Below are 11,469 nucleotides of genomic sequence, written 5' to 3'. Positions count from 1 at the left end.
GTCGTGGGGGTTGACGGTGACGAGCGGCGGAGAGGATGCAGGCCGGTGGTGAAGGGGCGCCGGCGAGGTCCAGGCGGGCTCCGGCGTGGTGATGGTCGGCGACGGCGATCCGGGCGGCGGCGTCCTGGTGCGGCGAGCCCCGATCCGATCTGGATCGGGGAAGGAGAGTGGGCGATGTGGGAGTGAGTGTGCGGTCTGGGTGGGGCTAGGGTTTGTGTCGTGGGGGATATGGGGAACAGGGGGATGGCCGGTTGGGCCAGTTGGGCCCGGCCTGGTCGGTTTTGGCCTGGTGGGCCGAAGCCCAAGGGGCAGGGGGCTTTCCCCTTTTCTTTTCTTTTTGTTTTGATCTTTTACTTTTATTTATTTCGCTTTTTTGTTTTATTTAGTTTAAAGCACTTAGGCACTTTGTAAAATTATGTTTTCTTCACTATAATTACCATAGCAATATTTGTCACACACCGAACATTTCGTTTTAATGTTTTGAAAACTTTGACTGTTTGCTAAATTTAAATTTGAATTTGGATCGGTTTTGAACTAACTCGAGATTAACTACAGTGACAGAGGTGACGTGGCATCATTAGCAGGGAATTACTGTAGCTTGATTACCCGGGCGTTAAATAGGGGTTGGCACACGTTTTCGTCGTGATTCTCCGGTAGAATCTTCGGGGCACTCTTTGAAGTACTTTGTGTTGGTTTGAATAGACGAATCTGAGATTGTGTGATGCATATCGTATAATCATACCCATGGATACTTGAGGTGACATTAGGGTTTTGATTGATTTGTGTCTTAAGGTGTTATTCTAGTACGAACTCTTGGGTTGTTTGTGACACTTATAGGAATAGCCCAACGGATTGATTGGAAAGAATAACTTTGAGGTGGTTTCGTACCCTACCATAATCTCTTCGTTCGTTCTCCGCTATTAGTGACTTTGGAGTGACTCTTTGTTGCATGTTGAGGGATAGTTATATGATCCAATTATGTTATTATTGTTGAGAGAACTTGCACTAGTGAAAGTATGAACCCTAGGCCTTGTTTCAATGCATTGCAATACCGTTTGTGCTCACTTTTATCATTAGTCACCTTGCTGTTTTTATATTTTTAGATTACAAAAACTATTATCTACTATCCATATTGCACTTGTATCACCATCTCTTCGCCGAACTAGTGCACCTATACAATCTACCATTGTATTGGGTGTGTTGGGGACACAAGAGCCTCTTTGTTATTTGGTTGCAGGGTTGCTTGAGAGAGACCTTCTTCATCCTACGCCTCCCACGGATTGATAAACCTTAGGTCATCCACTTGAGGAAAATTTGCTACTGTCCTACAAACCTCTGCACTTGGAGGCCCAACAACGTCTACAAGAAGAAGGTTGTGTAGTAGACATCAAGCTCTTTTCTGGCGCCGTTGCCGGGGAGGTTAGCGTTTGAAGGAATATCTTTAGATCTTGCAATCGAATCTTTTTGTTTCTTGTTTTAGCACTATTTTAGTTTATAAAAGAAAACTACCAAAAATATGGAATTGAGTTTGCCTCATATGCTTCATCTTTTTAATATCTCTCGTGAGTATGATGGAAAGGAAAATTGTGCCGAAGTGTTAGAAGAAGAATGCACTAAAATGTTTGGCACTAAATATTTGATTGATGAGCATGATTGCAATGTTGTTAGTATGAATTCCTTGAATATCCATGATGCTAATGATATGCAAAGCCACAAGCTTGGGGAAGCTATGTTTGATGAAGATGATATTTTTTTGTCCCCCAAGTTTTGATGAGCAAATTTATTATGATGAAATCATGCCTCCTATTTATGATGATTATATTGATGAAAGTGGATTTGGAGAGGTTCCAATTAATTATGAGAACAAAGTTGCTATCTATGATGATTATTGTGATGACTTGTATGAGAACAAAGTTGTTGTTGTTGCGTTGCTGCTGCTGCTTTGCTTGCTGAAGCCTGCTAGCCGCTGCATTCTGCTGCTGCTCTGCTACAGTAATGTTCAGTTACTGTAGTAGTAGCTAGCTTTTGTATTTCTACAATGAGTAGACCTCTAAACAGCCCATAAACAATAGTTAATCAAGTTCTAACATGAGTAAATATAATATGTGAAGGAAGTACACTTGACAGACTTCATTTTACCCCACTGGACCGAATCCATTTGACGCGCGGATTAAATCCTATGAAATTCACAAAATGCTAAGTTCTGTTAGCTGGAAAACTGATAAACAGCTTTATTTTCATAGCTACTTTAGAGCTGTTGATGGTCAAGCAAATGAACTCTAATATGGATTAAAGTGTTACTAACATGTCGATCGCAGAAAAATGCTCACAATTGATATAATGCACAAAGTTATAGGATGTATAGAACAATAGCTATAGCCTCCGGAAAACAGCTAAGTGATGTTTAAAAACTGGGTAGTTCTCAAACTTAGCAGAATTTCAGACAGTTACCGGATATTGCTTAAACTTCGAAAATTCTTAGTAATTCATCCGTAGCTCGGATAGAAAAACTTTGTACATGAGAGTTGCTCAGAACGACGAGACGAATTCGGATACGCAGCCCGTTCGTCCGCCACGCATCCCTAGCATATCGAACTCGCAACTTTTCTCCTCCGATTCATCTGTCCGAAAATGCGAAACACCGGGGATATTTTCCCGGATGTTTCCCCCCTTCACCGGTACCACCTCATACCGTGTTAGGGAACTCCTAGCACCGCTACTTGTCATGTCATGCATCGCTATGCATCTGTTTGCTTAATATTTATTGTTTCTTCCCCCTCTTCTCTCGCTAGACACTGAGACCGACGCCGCTGCTACCCAATACGACTACGGTGTTGACAACCCCTCTCTCTTGCCAGAGCAACCAGGCAAGCCCCCCCCCCCCTTGATCACCAGATATCGCCTACTCTTCTCTATACTGCTTGCATTAGAGTAGTGTAGCATGTTACTGCTTTCCATTGATCCTAATCTGTTACATAGCCTGTCATTGTTGCTACAACTGTTGATACCTTACCTGCAATCCTACATGCTTAGTATAGGTTGCTAGTACTTCATCAATGGCCCTACATTTTAGTCCGTCTTCCATGCTATACTATCGAGCCGTGATCACTCGGGAGGTGATCACGGGTATATACATACATATATACATACTATACAGGTGGTGACTAAAGTCACGTCGGCTCGTTGAGTACCCGCGAGTAATTCCGATGTTGGGGGCTGAAGGGGCAGGTGGCTCCATCCCGGTAGAGGTGGGCCTGGGTTCCCGAAGGCCCCCGACTGTTACCCTGTGGCGGAGCGACAGGGCAGGTTGAGACCACCTAGGAGAGAGGTGGGCCTGGCCCTGGTCGGCGTTCGCGGTTATTTCTAAATAACACGCTAAACGAGATCTTGGTATTTGATCTGAGTCTGGCCACTGGCCTATACGCACTAAAAAACTACGTGGGAACAGTTATGGGCACTCGACGTCGTAGTATCAGCCGAAGCCTTCGTGATGTCAGCGAGTGAGCAGCGCGCGCCAGGTTGGACTGCTAATGCAACTTCCTTTGTAATGGAGGTTGCTAGGTCTGCTCTCCGGCCGCCCTCGCAACGTGCAGGTGTGCAATGGGCGATAGGCCTAGACCCCTGCGCCATAGGATTTAGACCGGCGTGCTGACCTCTCTGTTGTGCCTAGGTAGGGCTGCGACGTGTTGATCTTCCGAGGTCGGGCATGACCCAGAAAAGTGTGTCCAGACAAAGGGGATCGAGCGTGTTGGGAAATGTGGTGCACCCCTATAGGGAAGTTAATCTATTCGAATAGCTCTGATCTTCGGTAACAGGACGACTTGGAGTTGTACCTTGACCTTATGACAACTAGAATCGGATACTTAATAAAACACACCCTTCCAAGTGCCAGATACAACCGGTGATCGGTCTCTCACGGGGCTACGAGGGGAGGATCGCCGGGTAGGATTATTGCTACACGATGCTACTTGGTGAACTTACCTTCTGCTCTCTTCTACATGCTGCAAGATGGAGGTGGCCAGAAGCGTAGTCTTTGATAGGACTAGCTATCCCCCTCTTATTCTGGCATTCTGCAGTTCAGTCAACATATGATACCCTTATTCCATTTGATACCAATGCATACATTTGTAATGTAGCTCCTTGCTTGCGAGTACTTTTGATGAGCACTCACGGTTGTTTTGCTCCCCCTTTTCCCCCTTCCTATACCCGATTGCTGCGACCAGATGATGGAGTCCAGGAGCCAGATGCCACCGTCAACGACGACTCCTACTACACTGGAGGTGCCTACTACTATGTGCAGGCCGCGAACGACGACCAGGAGTAGTTTAGGAGGATCCCAGGCAGGAGGTGTGCACATCTTTCCATCTGTATCACAGTTTGTGCTAGCCTTCTTAAGGTAGACTTGTTTAACTTATGTCTGTACTCAAATATTGTTGCTTCCGCTGACTCGTCTATGATCGAGATCTTGTATTCGATCCCTCGTGGCCCCTGGCTTGTAATATGATGCTTGTATGACTTATTTTTATTTGTAGAGTTGTGTTGTGATATCTTCTCGTGAGTCCCTGATCTTGATCGTACACGTTTGCGTGTATGATTAGTGTACGATTGAATCGGGGGGATATTTTCCCGGATGTTTCCCCCTTCACCGGTACCACCTCATACCGCGTTAGGGCACCCCTAGCACTGCTACTTGTCATGTCATGCATCGCTATGCATCTGTTTGCTTAATATTTATTGTTTCTTCCCCCTCTTCTCTCGCTAGACACTGAGATCGACGCCGCTGCTACCTAGTACGACTACGGTGTTGACAACCCCTCTGTCTTGAGCAACCAGGCAAGCCCCCCCCTTGATCACCAGATATCGCCTACTCTTCTCTATACTGCTTGCATTAGAGTAGTGTAGCATGTTACTGCTTTCCATTAATCCTAATCTATTGCATAGCATGTCATTGTTGCTACAACTGTTGATACCTTACCTGCAATCCTACATGCTTAGTATAGGTTGCTAGTACTTCATCAATGTCCCTACATTCTAGTATATATATATATATATATATATATATATATATATATATATATATTATATAATAAAGCACGGAGTGCTTCTGGTCGTACGTCGTCGGCGTTTTTGCGAAAAAGCCCCTCTGTTTCTTTGAAATCAACCCGCAGTCCCTGTTTTAGTGGCACTCTAGAAAAACGTTTCACTTTTACAGAGAAACCCTATAGTCATTTCAATTCAGTCCGCACTCCTCCCCTTCGTCTTATCCATTCTGTCCTGCGCCGGCGACTTCGCCCAACCCGTCGTGCGCCAGCGGCCGCCATGCCTCGCGCGGAAGGATGGAGGGCGCTCGCCGTGAGGATGGACGGCGCGGAGAGGCGCGCTCGCGCCCGAGCTCCTGTGCCCATGCCTCGCGCCTCCTTGCACCGCTCCGGCAGCCCCTCGCCATCCGCCGTCGTGGGCGACCACCAGCAGCGCCCGTCGCACCTCTCCGCGCGCCACTCGGAAGCCCCAGCCAGGCCGCGCAGCCGTCCTCCTCCTCGACCTCGCCTCTCCGTGCGCCAACCGGCGCCGCCGCCGGCGGCCACGGGTCCAGCGCCGCCTTCGTCCTCCACCTTCTCCTAAAGCGCGCGTCCGCCGCGGGCGCTGGCGGTGGCGCGGCGGTCCTTGCCCTCGATCTCACCGAGGAAGGCGTCCTTGCCGAGCAGCTCGACGAGAGCGCTGCCAATGTTGCTGAACTGAATCGCCAGCCATCTCAGCCCACGTCTTTCAGCACGCAACCGGCGAACCCATTCAGCAGCTCCTGGGCAAACAACTTTGACCCCTGTTAACACGTTATGAGGATCCATGGCCTCTTCTTCTATTTCTTCAGTGCTACCATCTTGAAACCGGTGCAGTTTCTGCTGCATCTTCCTGACACTGGTCCTCAACTAGCTTATTTTGCTCTTCTTTCTGAAGATCCATGGCCTACTTTTCCAATTGTTGAGTGGGTACAGAAGTCTTCATATCATCACCTAATTGATTGCAAACAAAATTCTCATCACTTTCAGATACGACAGTCAAGACACATAATGCGGGACACTGCAACTACAGAAAGGCATGGGACACGCACGGATTTAAGTCCATGTCAGGGGCATCACCTGTCTCATGTTCGCAGGAGGAAGAAGCTCCAAGTTCGCCGGAGGTACACAAACATCCGTTGAGCACTCCAATGTCGCGGCGTCTACACCAGAGGTATGCTTCCACTTGACCCCTGTTAACAAGCACCGTGAGCCGAGTAGACACCGGCCAAGTCCAACATTTGATTCAGCCATGTATGCACACCAGACCTGAGCGTCAATCATCCTCCAAATCCAATCCATTACGTTAATTTTCATGTCTAGAATTGACCCTCCAGGTGATGCTTTTTCATGCGTAGAATTCAGCATGTTAGGCAAGAGCGTCAATCAATCTATAGTTCTATACTATAATATTAGACATGAGAGACCAGTCCAATTTTTCTTGTAAAGTGCATGTTGTTTCAGGTCCTCTAAAATGCTCATGTCTGCCTCAGTTTCCTGAATCTTGTTGATTGGAAGATATTCTTGGTTCTGCTTAGTTGATAAGCACCTTGGTTTCAGTTTCAATTCCTCTGTTGATTATTCCAGTTTTGATCTGGTTGAACCTTCTTGAAGAATTTGTTATTCTTTTGGCCATGGGGCGTAATCGTCTCTGCTTTTCGAATTTTCATCACTCTTTCCTTACTCAATGTTTCAGCCATCGGATGTTTCAATACAAGTCAAACACAACTGTCACAAAGATTCATGTGAAATCATGCTGAATAGTAGAAGTATCTTGATTGTAAGCGTTGCACTGAAATGCAAACATGAAAAATGACACATAATTTAGAATCCAATATAAATCTAAGCGTGCGCACACTCGGTTCAGTTTCCATTCTTTTGTTAAGTCCACTGGATTCCTGGCGAGCCCGTGCACGGCATGCTGATTCTGAATTTTGGCATGCTCTTGAAGTGTAGGATGATTGGTTTTGATGTCTCTGTTGTTTGTGCGCGTGCAGGTGCCAAAGGTGTCTCAGGTGGAGGCGAAGGAGGTTCTTCTAATTCCTAAGGCACCAGACTGGACATTCCTATGTTGACTACCATTTATGGTCAATAAAGTTGTCCGTGTTTGTTTTTGATTGCTCAACTAAATATCTGAAGTCCAATGATGTATGCATTCATGTTTCTCCTCTAAGGCACAAAGACTGGACATTCCTATGGTGACTATATCATTCATGCTCAATATAGTTGTCTGTATTTGTTTTCAATTGCTCACCTGAATATCTGAAGCCAAATGTTTTTTTTATCATTGGCTATATCAGATAATCCCAATAGTCCCTAATCTTGCAAATCATGTTTTTTTTGTTTAAATTTATCTTTCTCTTGAGATAATCTGAAGAAATTTAAGTTGTTTCCAGTGGCAAAGAGCATCATAAACTATTGTTACAAGTCTATCATATATTTCTCAAATTTTATAAGATATTCATTGGCATGCATTTTAAATGATGATTAAGGTATTTCTCAGTATGTTGTGTTATTTCACTGCTGGGGGTTTGCACGTATTCTGATTTCTAAACAAATCTCAATTTCTCAATTTCTTTGCAGAAACAATAATTATCCAGAAGTAGCCTAATTATATGTATTTGTGTTCGCACATATACATCGTAACTATGCTAAGGGGTATTTATATGAACTTGGTTCAGGGCCAACAATACCAGCTGTAGTGCTGAAACAAGCACGATTCCATCATTTGTTACCGGTTCCTTTTGCTCGATAGCAGGCTCTTTTTGTTGGATGTGGTATAATTATATGCCGACAGATATTGACAGGTGTATAATGTAGTATATATTCCTAATTCCTCCAATGTCTTAATAGCATGAAGAATGTAGCACTTCAGGTCCTCATCAAGTAAGGTTTCCATTTAAGCATGGTGTCCATGCATGCTATTGTTAACTTTGCTGACAATGGCAGCTTAGTGATCACCGTGTTTGTTAAATTTAATTTTCACCTCCGTGTAATGTATCATAGTACTATGCACAAAGATACTTCAACACTAAAGCTCGCACCTAACTTGCTCGGGTCTCGGCTCATGATTCTTTCAACTTTCATGTAGTGCTGCTGAAATATTATGTAACACTCAAATTTGATGATATTTTTAATGGGCACAACTGTGCCGGTAGAGGTTGACAGTTAATGAATTTTGTGATAATCTTCGGTTATAGTGTTATATATAGCACTTTGCTGGTTATATGGTTCACATTCTCTGAGCCAATTCACAATGACCATTCCTGATTTGGGCATTATGTTTTTAAATCATTTTGTAACATTTTGGTTGATTTTTTATGCTGCTCCTTAATTTTTTTCATTGACTGGTGTTGAACTAAATGAGTGTTGCCATTCACAGGATGCCCAGTACAACCGAAGATGGGTTCCCGATTGTTCCTAGATATTTCAGAGCAACTAGAGTGGTCTTACCTGACAAGCTCCAATGTTGTGCTGAAGTATTTTGAACAAGCTTGTCCTTTGCCTTATGCTGGAACAAGGCACCTTCTATTCCCCATGGGCACCAAGAATGCGAAAACATTGATGATTCGAGCAAATGTAAGTTCAGGCTTCAAGATTGAGCCGAGCGCCCTACCAGCAGATCTGGATAATGCATACAAGAATGAGAAAGCATATCAGCGATTGGATATTTCTGGCCCTACAGTTAACCCTTTTGTTTTTTCCTGTACGGCGAGGGCGAGATAAAAGATATGCTTTCTGTTTGTGCTGAGCATGGAGCTTGGGTAGTGATAGACACCTTCTCTGGTCTGGAGTTCCACAACAGAGATGGCTGGATTTTGCGGAACGGGTAATTTTTTTATTATAGCATTTGCTTATATGACCTTTCCTTGGTCAAACATATTTCACAAGTAATTTGTTTTCTTCAAAAAGGAGGATATTTTCACAAGCCCAAACCGACCACATAGCACTTTGAAATGCACTTATAGGAAGTTGTTGGTTTTGAAAAACAAGAGGGATCAACATTTCTCTAATCTCATCACGCCAACAAACTGACGAAGGTTAGTCCCTGACATACCTCCCAAACCTTAGTTCAGATATAAAGGTTGGTAGTTCAGAGAAATTCAGTATTTGACATGCGTGCTATCCTTTTTGTTGTCTTTCTCTGGTTTCGTGCGATGAACAGACACTCGAGAGCTGTGGTTGGGATGTCGCCAGGTACCACTGTGGGATGTCGCCAGGTACCACTGTGACACGCGTACATCGGCAAATCGTTCAGGGTGGATGATTTTGAAGGCGAGCTCGACGGCTGCAATATCAGGGAAGCCCTACTGAACTACTGCAGGTTCAGCTTACCATGTAGTATTTTCTTTACAACAAGGCCTCACACGAGCAAAACTGTCATCTTGTTGTTTAGTTTTGGCCCGGGACTGCAATTTTTTCCCTTATTGCATTCTTTAGTGCATAAAATAAAATATATAATGTGCATAAAAGCCGAAAACAACCATTACGATCATAGTAGGCGAACTGAAATTGTAGGGATATAAAGCAGTACCTGAACATACAAAAGCTGGCCACAACTCTGTCTTCAATTCCATCTTGTTTCCAGATTTCAGGAGTAGATCATCACCACCATTACAGATCAGGCTCTTTGTCAGTGCAAATAACAGACTAACACCACAAGGACTTCATTAACCTTGGCCACTTCTTATGGGTACATGAGAACTAAAAAAATTCATCTGTTAAAATTTGTTTTTTTGACTTTTTGGACTAATTCATGTGCAGAATTTATATTTTCAATTAGACTGATTTATTGTAGTTTTATCAATGACTATAGTATATTAAGATGTGGGCACTATATCGAAAGTGTTGTTCTACACCCGAGGTCATGTGAGCTTGGTTGAACAGTAAAATAAATAAAAAATGGAAAAACAATTCAAAAAATGTGATTTCTTTCCGTGTGAGACACTGAAAAAATGTTTATTAGCTTGCAAAATTTCAATACTATCTTTCTTGACTGATTGTTTGTGGTCTGCCATGAGCCCACGACGTAGCCATCTGCATCTGCCTCGCCTTGAGGCCACAGCAGCACCCCTGCCCTTCTGCTCCTGCTGGCGACCGCAACCCTCTGGCGGCAGCAACACCGCTCTCGTGTGCTGGCCTTGCTGTCTCATCTCCTCTCTCTCTCATGTTTGGGTATGATGTTAGCGTTATGTGTGTGTGGATGGATATGATGCTACCATGGTGTGTGTAAAAATCTATTTTTGGTTTATTTCTCTTTGGAGTATTGCTGTTGGAGATGAGCTTAAGAGGCGAAAGAGTAAAGATCTGGTAAGCTGTTTGTATTGCTTCAGGAGAATCTTTTATCACTGTTTTTGGGACTGTATTTATGTCAAAGAGGCATGTAGGGAGCTGGAACAAATTTGTTACTTCTCATGGCCACTTTTTTGAACATGATTATTGAGCTTGACTATGCGGAGGTAGGAAAAAATATCAGCGTAATGGGTTTGAGAGATATCATGTTATCCCTTCTGTTCAGGAAATTAAGGAGATCTGTGCGAGTAATATTCGGGTGGAGTTCGTTTGATGCAGAGTAGCAAATATGTGTGCTCATCTTTTAGCTAGAGCTGGTGTAAATGTTGCTGAGTGCGAGCAGTAGACGGACTCTACTCCGTCAATGCTGGAGCATTCATATCCCAATGACGCGAGCTGACCACACCACGCTCGTGTTGATAACGGTTTCTCACTGCGGTTGCAATGCGATGCGTCAAACCAGGTGCATGGTGTAGCTTGTGAAGGGCGGCCCTCACATCCAGCTCAAGGAGAATAGATTTTTCAGTTTCAAACATTTCCTTTCAATGACATGTGTCTCGTGTGATGGTCCTTTTTTTGCGAGGAACTTGGAATTGACAAGTGGGGGTTTTGAGCCGTACTTCTTGGATTGGTGGTGTGAGTTTTTTTTCATTGAATTAGAGGTGTGATTTTTTTTCTCCCGTTGCAACGCACGGGCATTTTTACTAGTACATACATATATACATACTATACAGGTGGTGACTAAAGTCAGGTCGGCTCGTTGAGTACCCGTGAGTAATTCCGATGTTGGGGGCTGAAGGGGCAGGTGGCTCCATCCCGGTAGAGGTGGGCCTGGGTTCCCGAAGGCCCCCGACTGTTACCCAGTGGTGGAGCGACAGGGCAGGTTGAGACCACCTAGGAGAGAGGTGGGCCTGGCCCTGGTCGGCGTCCGCGGTTATTTCTAAATAACACGCTAAACGAGATCTTGGTATTTGATCTGAATCTGGCCACTGGCCTATACGCACTAACCAACTACGCGGGAACAGTTGTGGGCACTCGACGTCGTGGTATCAGCCGAAGCCTTCGTGACGTCAGTGACTGAGCGGCGCGCGCCAGGTTGGACCGTGTAACGCAACTTCCT

At 44.5% G+C, this 11,469-nt stretch overlaps 1 long non-coding RNA gene across 6 annotated transcripts; it reads left to right on the top strand.

Annotated features, from left to right (window-relative positions):
* The first annotated feature begins 5,239 nt into the window (after positions 1-5,239).
* LOC123147432 (uncharacterized) lies at positions 5,240-10,506 on the top strand. Of its 6 annotated transcripts, none has more exons than XR_006473200.1 (5): positions 5,240-6,231; positions 7,055-7,205; positions 7,641-8,886; positions 8,970-9,097; positions 9,223-10,506. It is a non-coding gene; the product is annotated as an uncharacterized lncRNA (long non-coding RNA). The 6 variants fall into 6 exon arrangements; XR_006473199.1 differs by having other exon boundaries at positions 7,055-7,255; positions 7,739-8,886; XR_006473197.1 differs by having other exon boundaries at positions 7,055-7,255.
* Positions 10,507-11,469: the final 963 nt, after the last annotated feature.

The sequence above is a fragment of the Triticum aestivum genome, chromosome 7A (genome assembly GCF_018294505.1).
Source record: "Triticum aestivum cultivar Chinese Spring chromosome 7A, IWGSC CS RefSeq v2.1, whole genome shotgun sequence".
Lineage (NCBI taxonomy): Eukaryota > Viridiplantae > Streptophyta > Magnoliopsida > Poales > Poaceae > Triticum > Triticum aestivum.
Note: the sequence above shows the minus strand (reverse complement) of the source record. Positions and strands in the feature narration are given on the sequence as shown.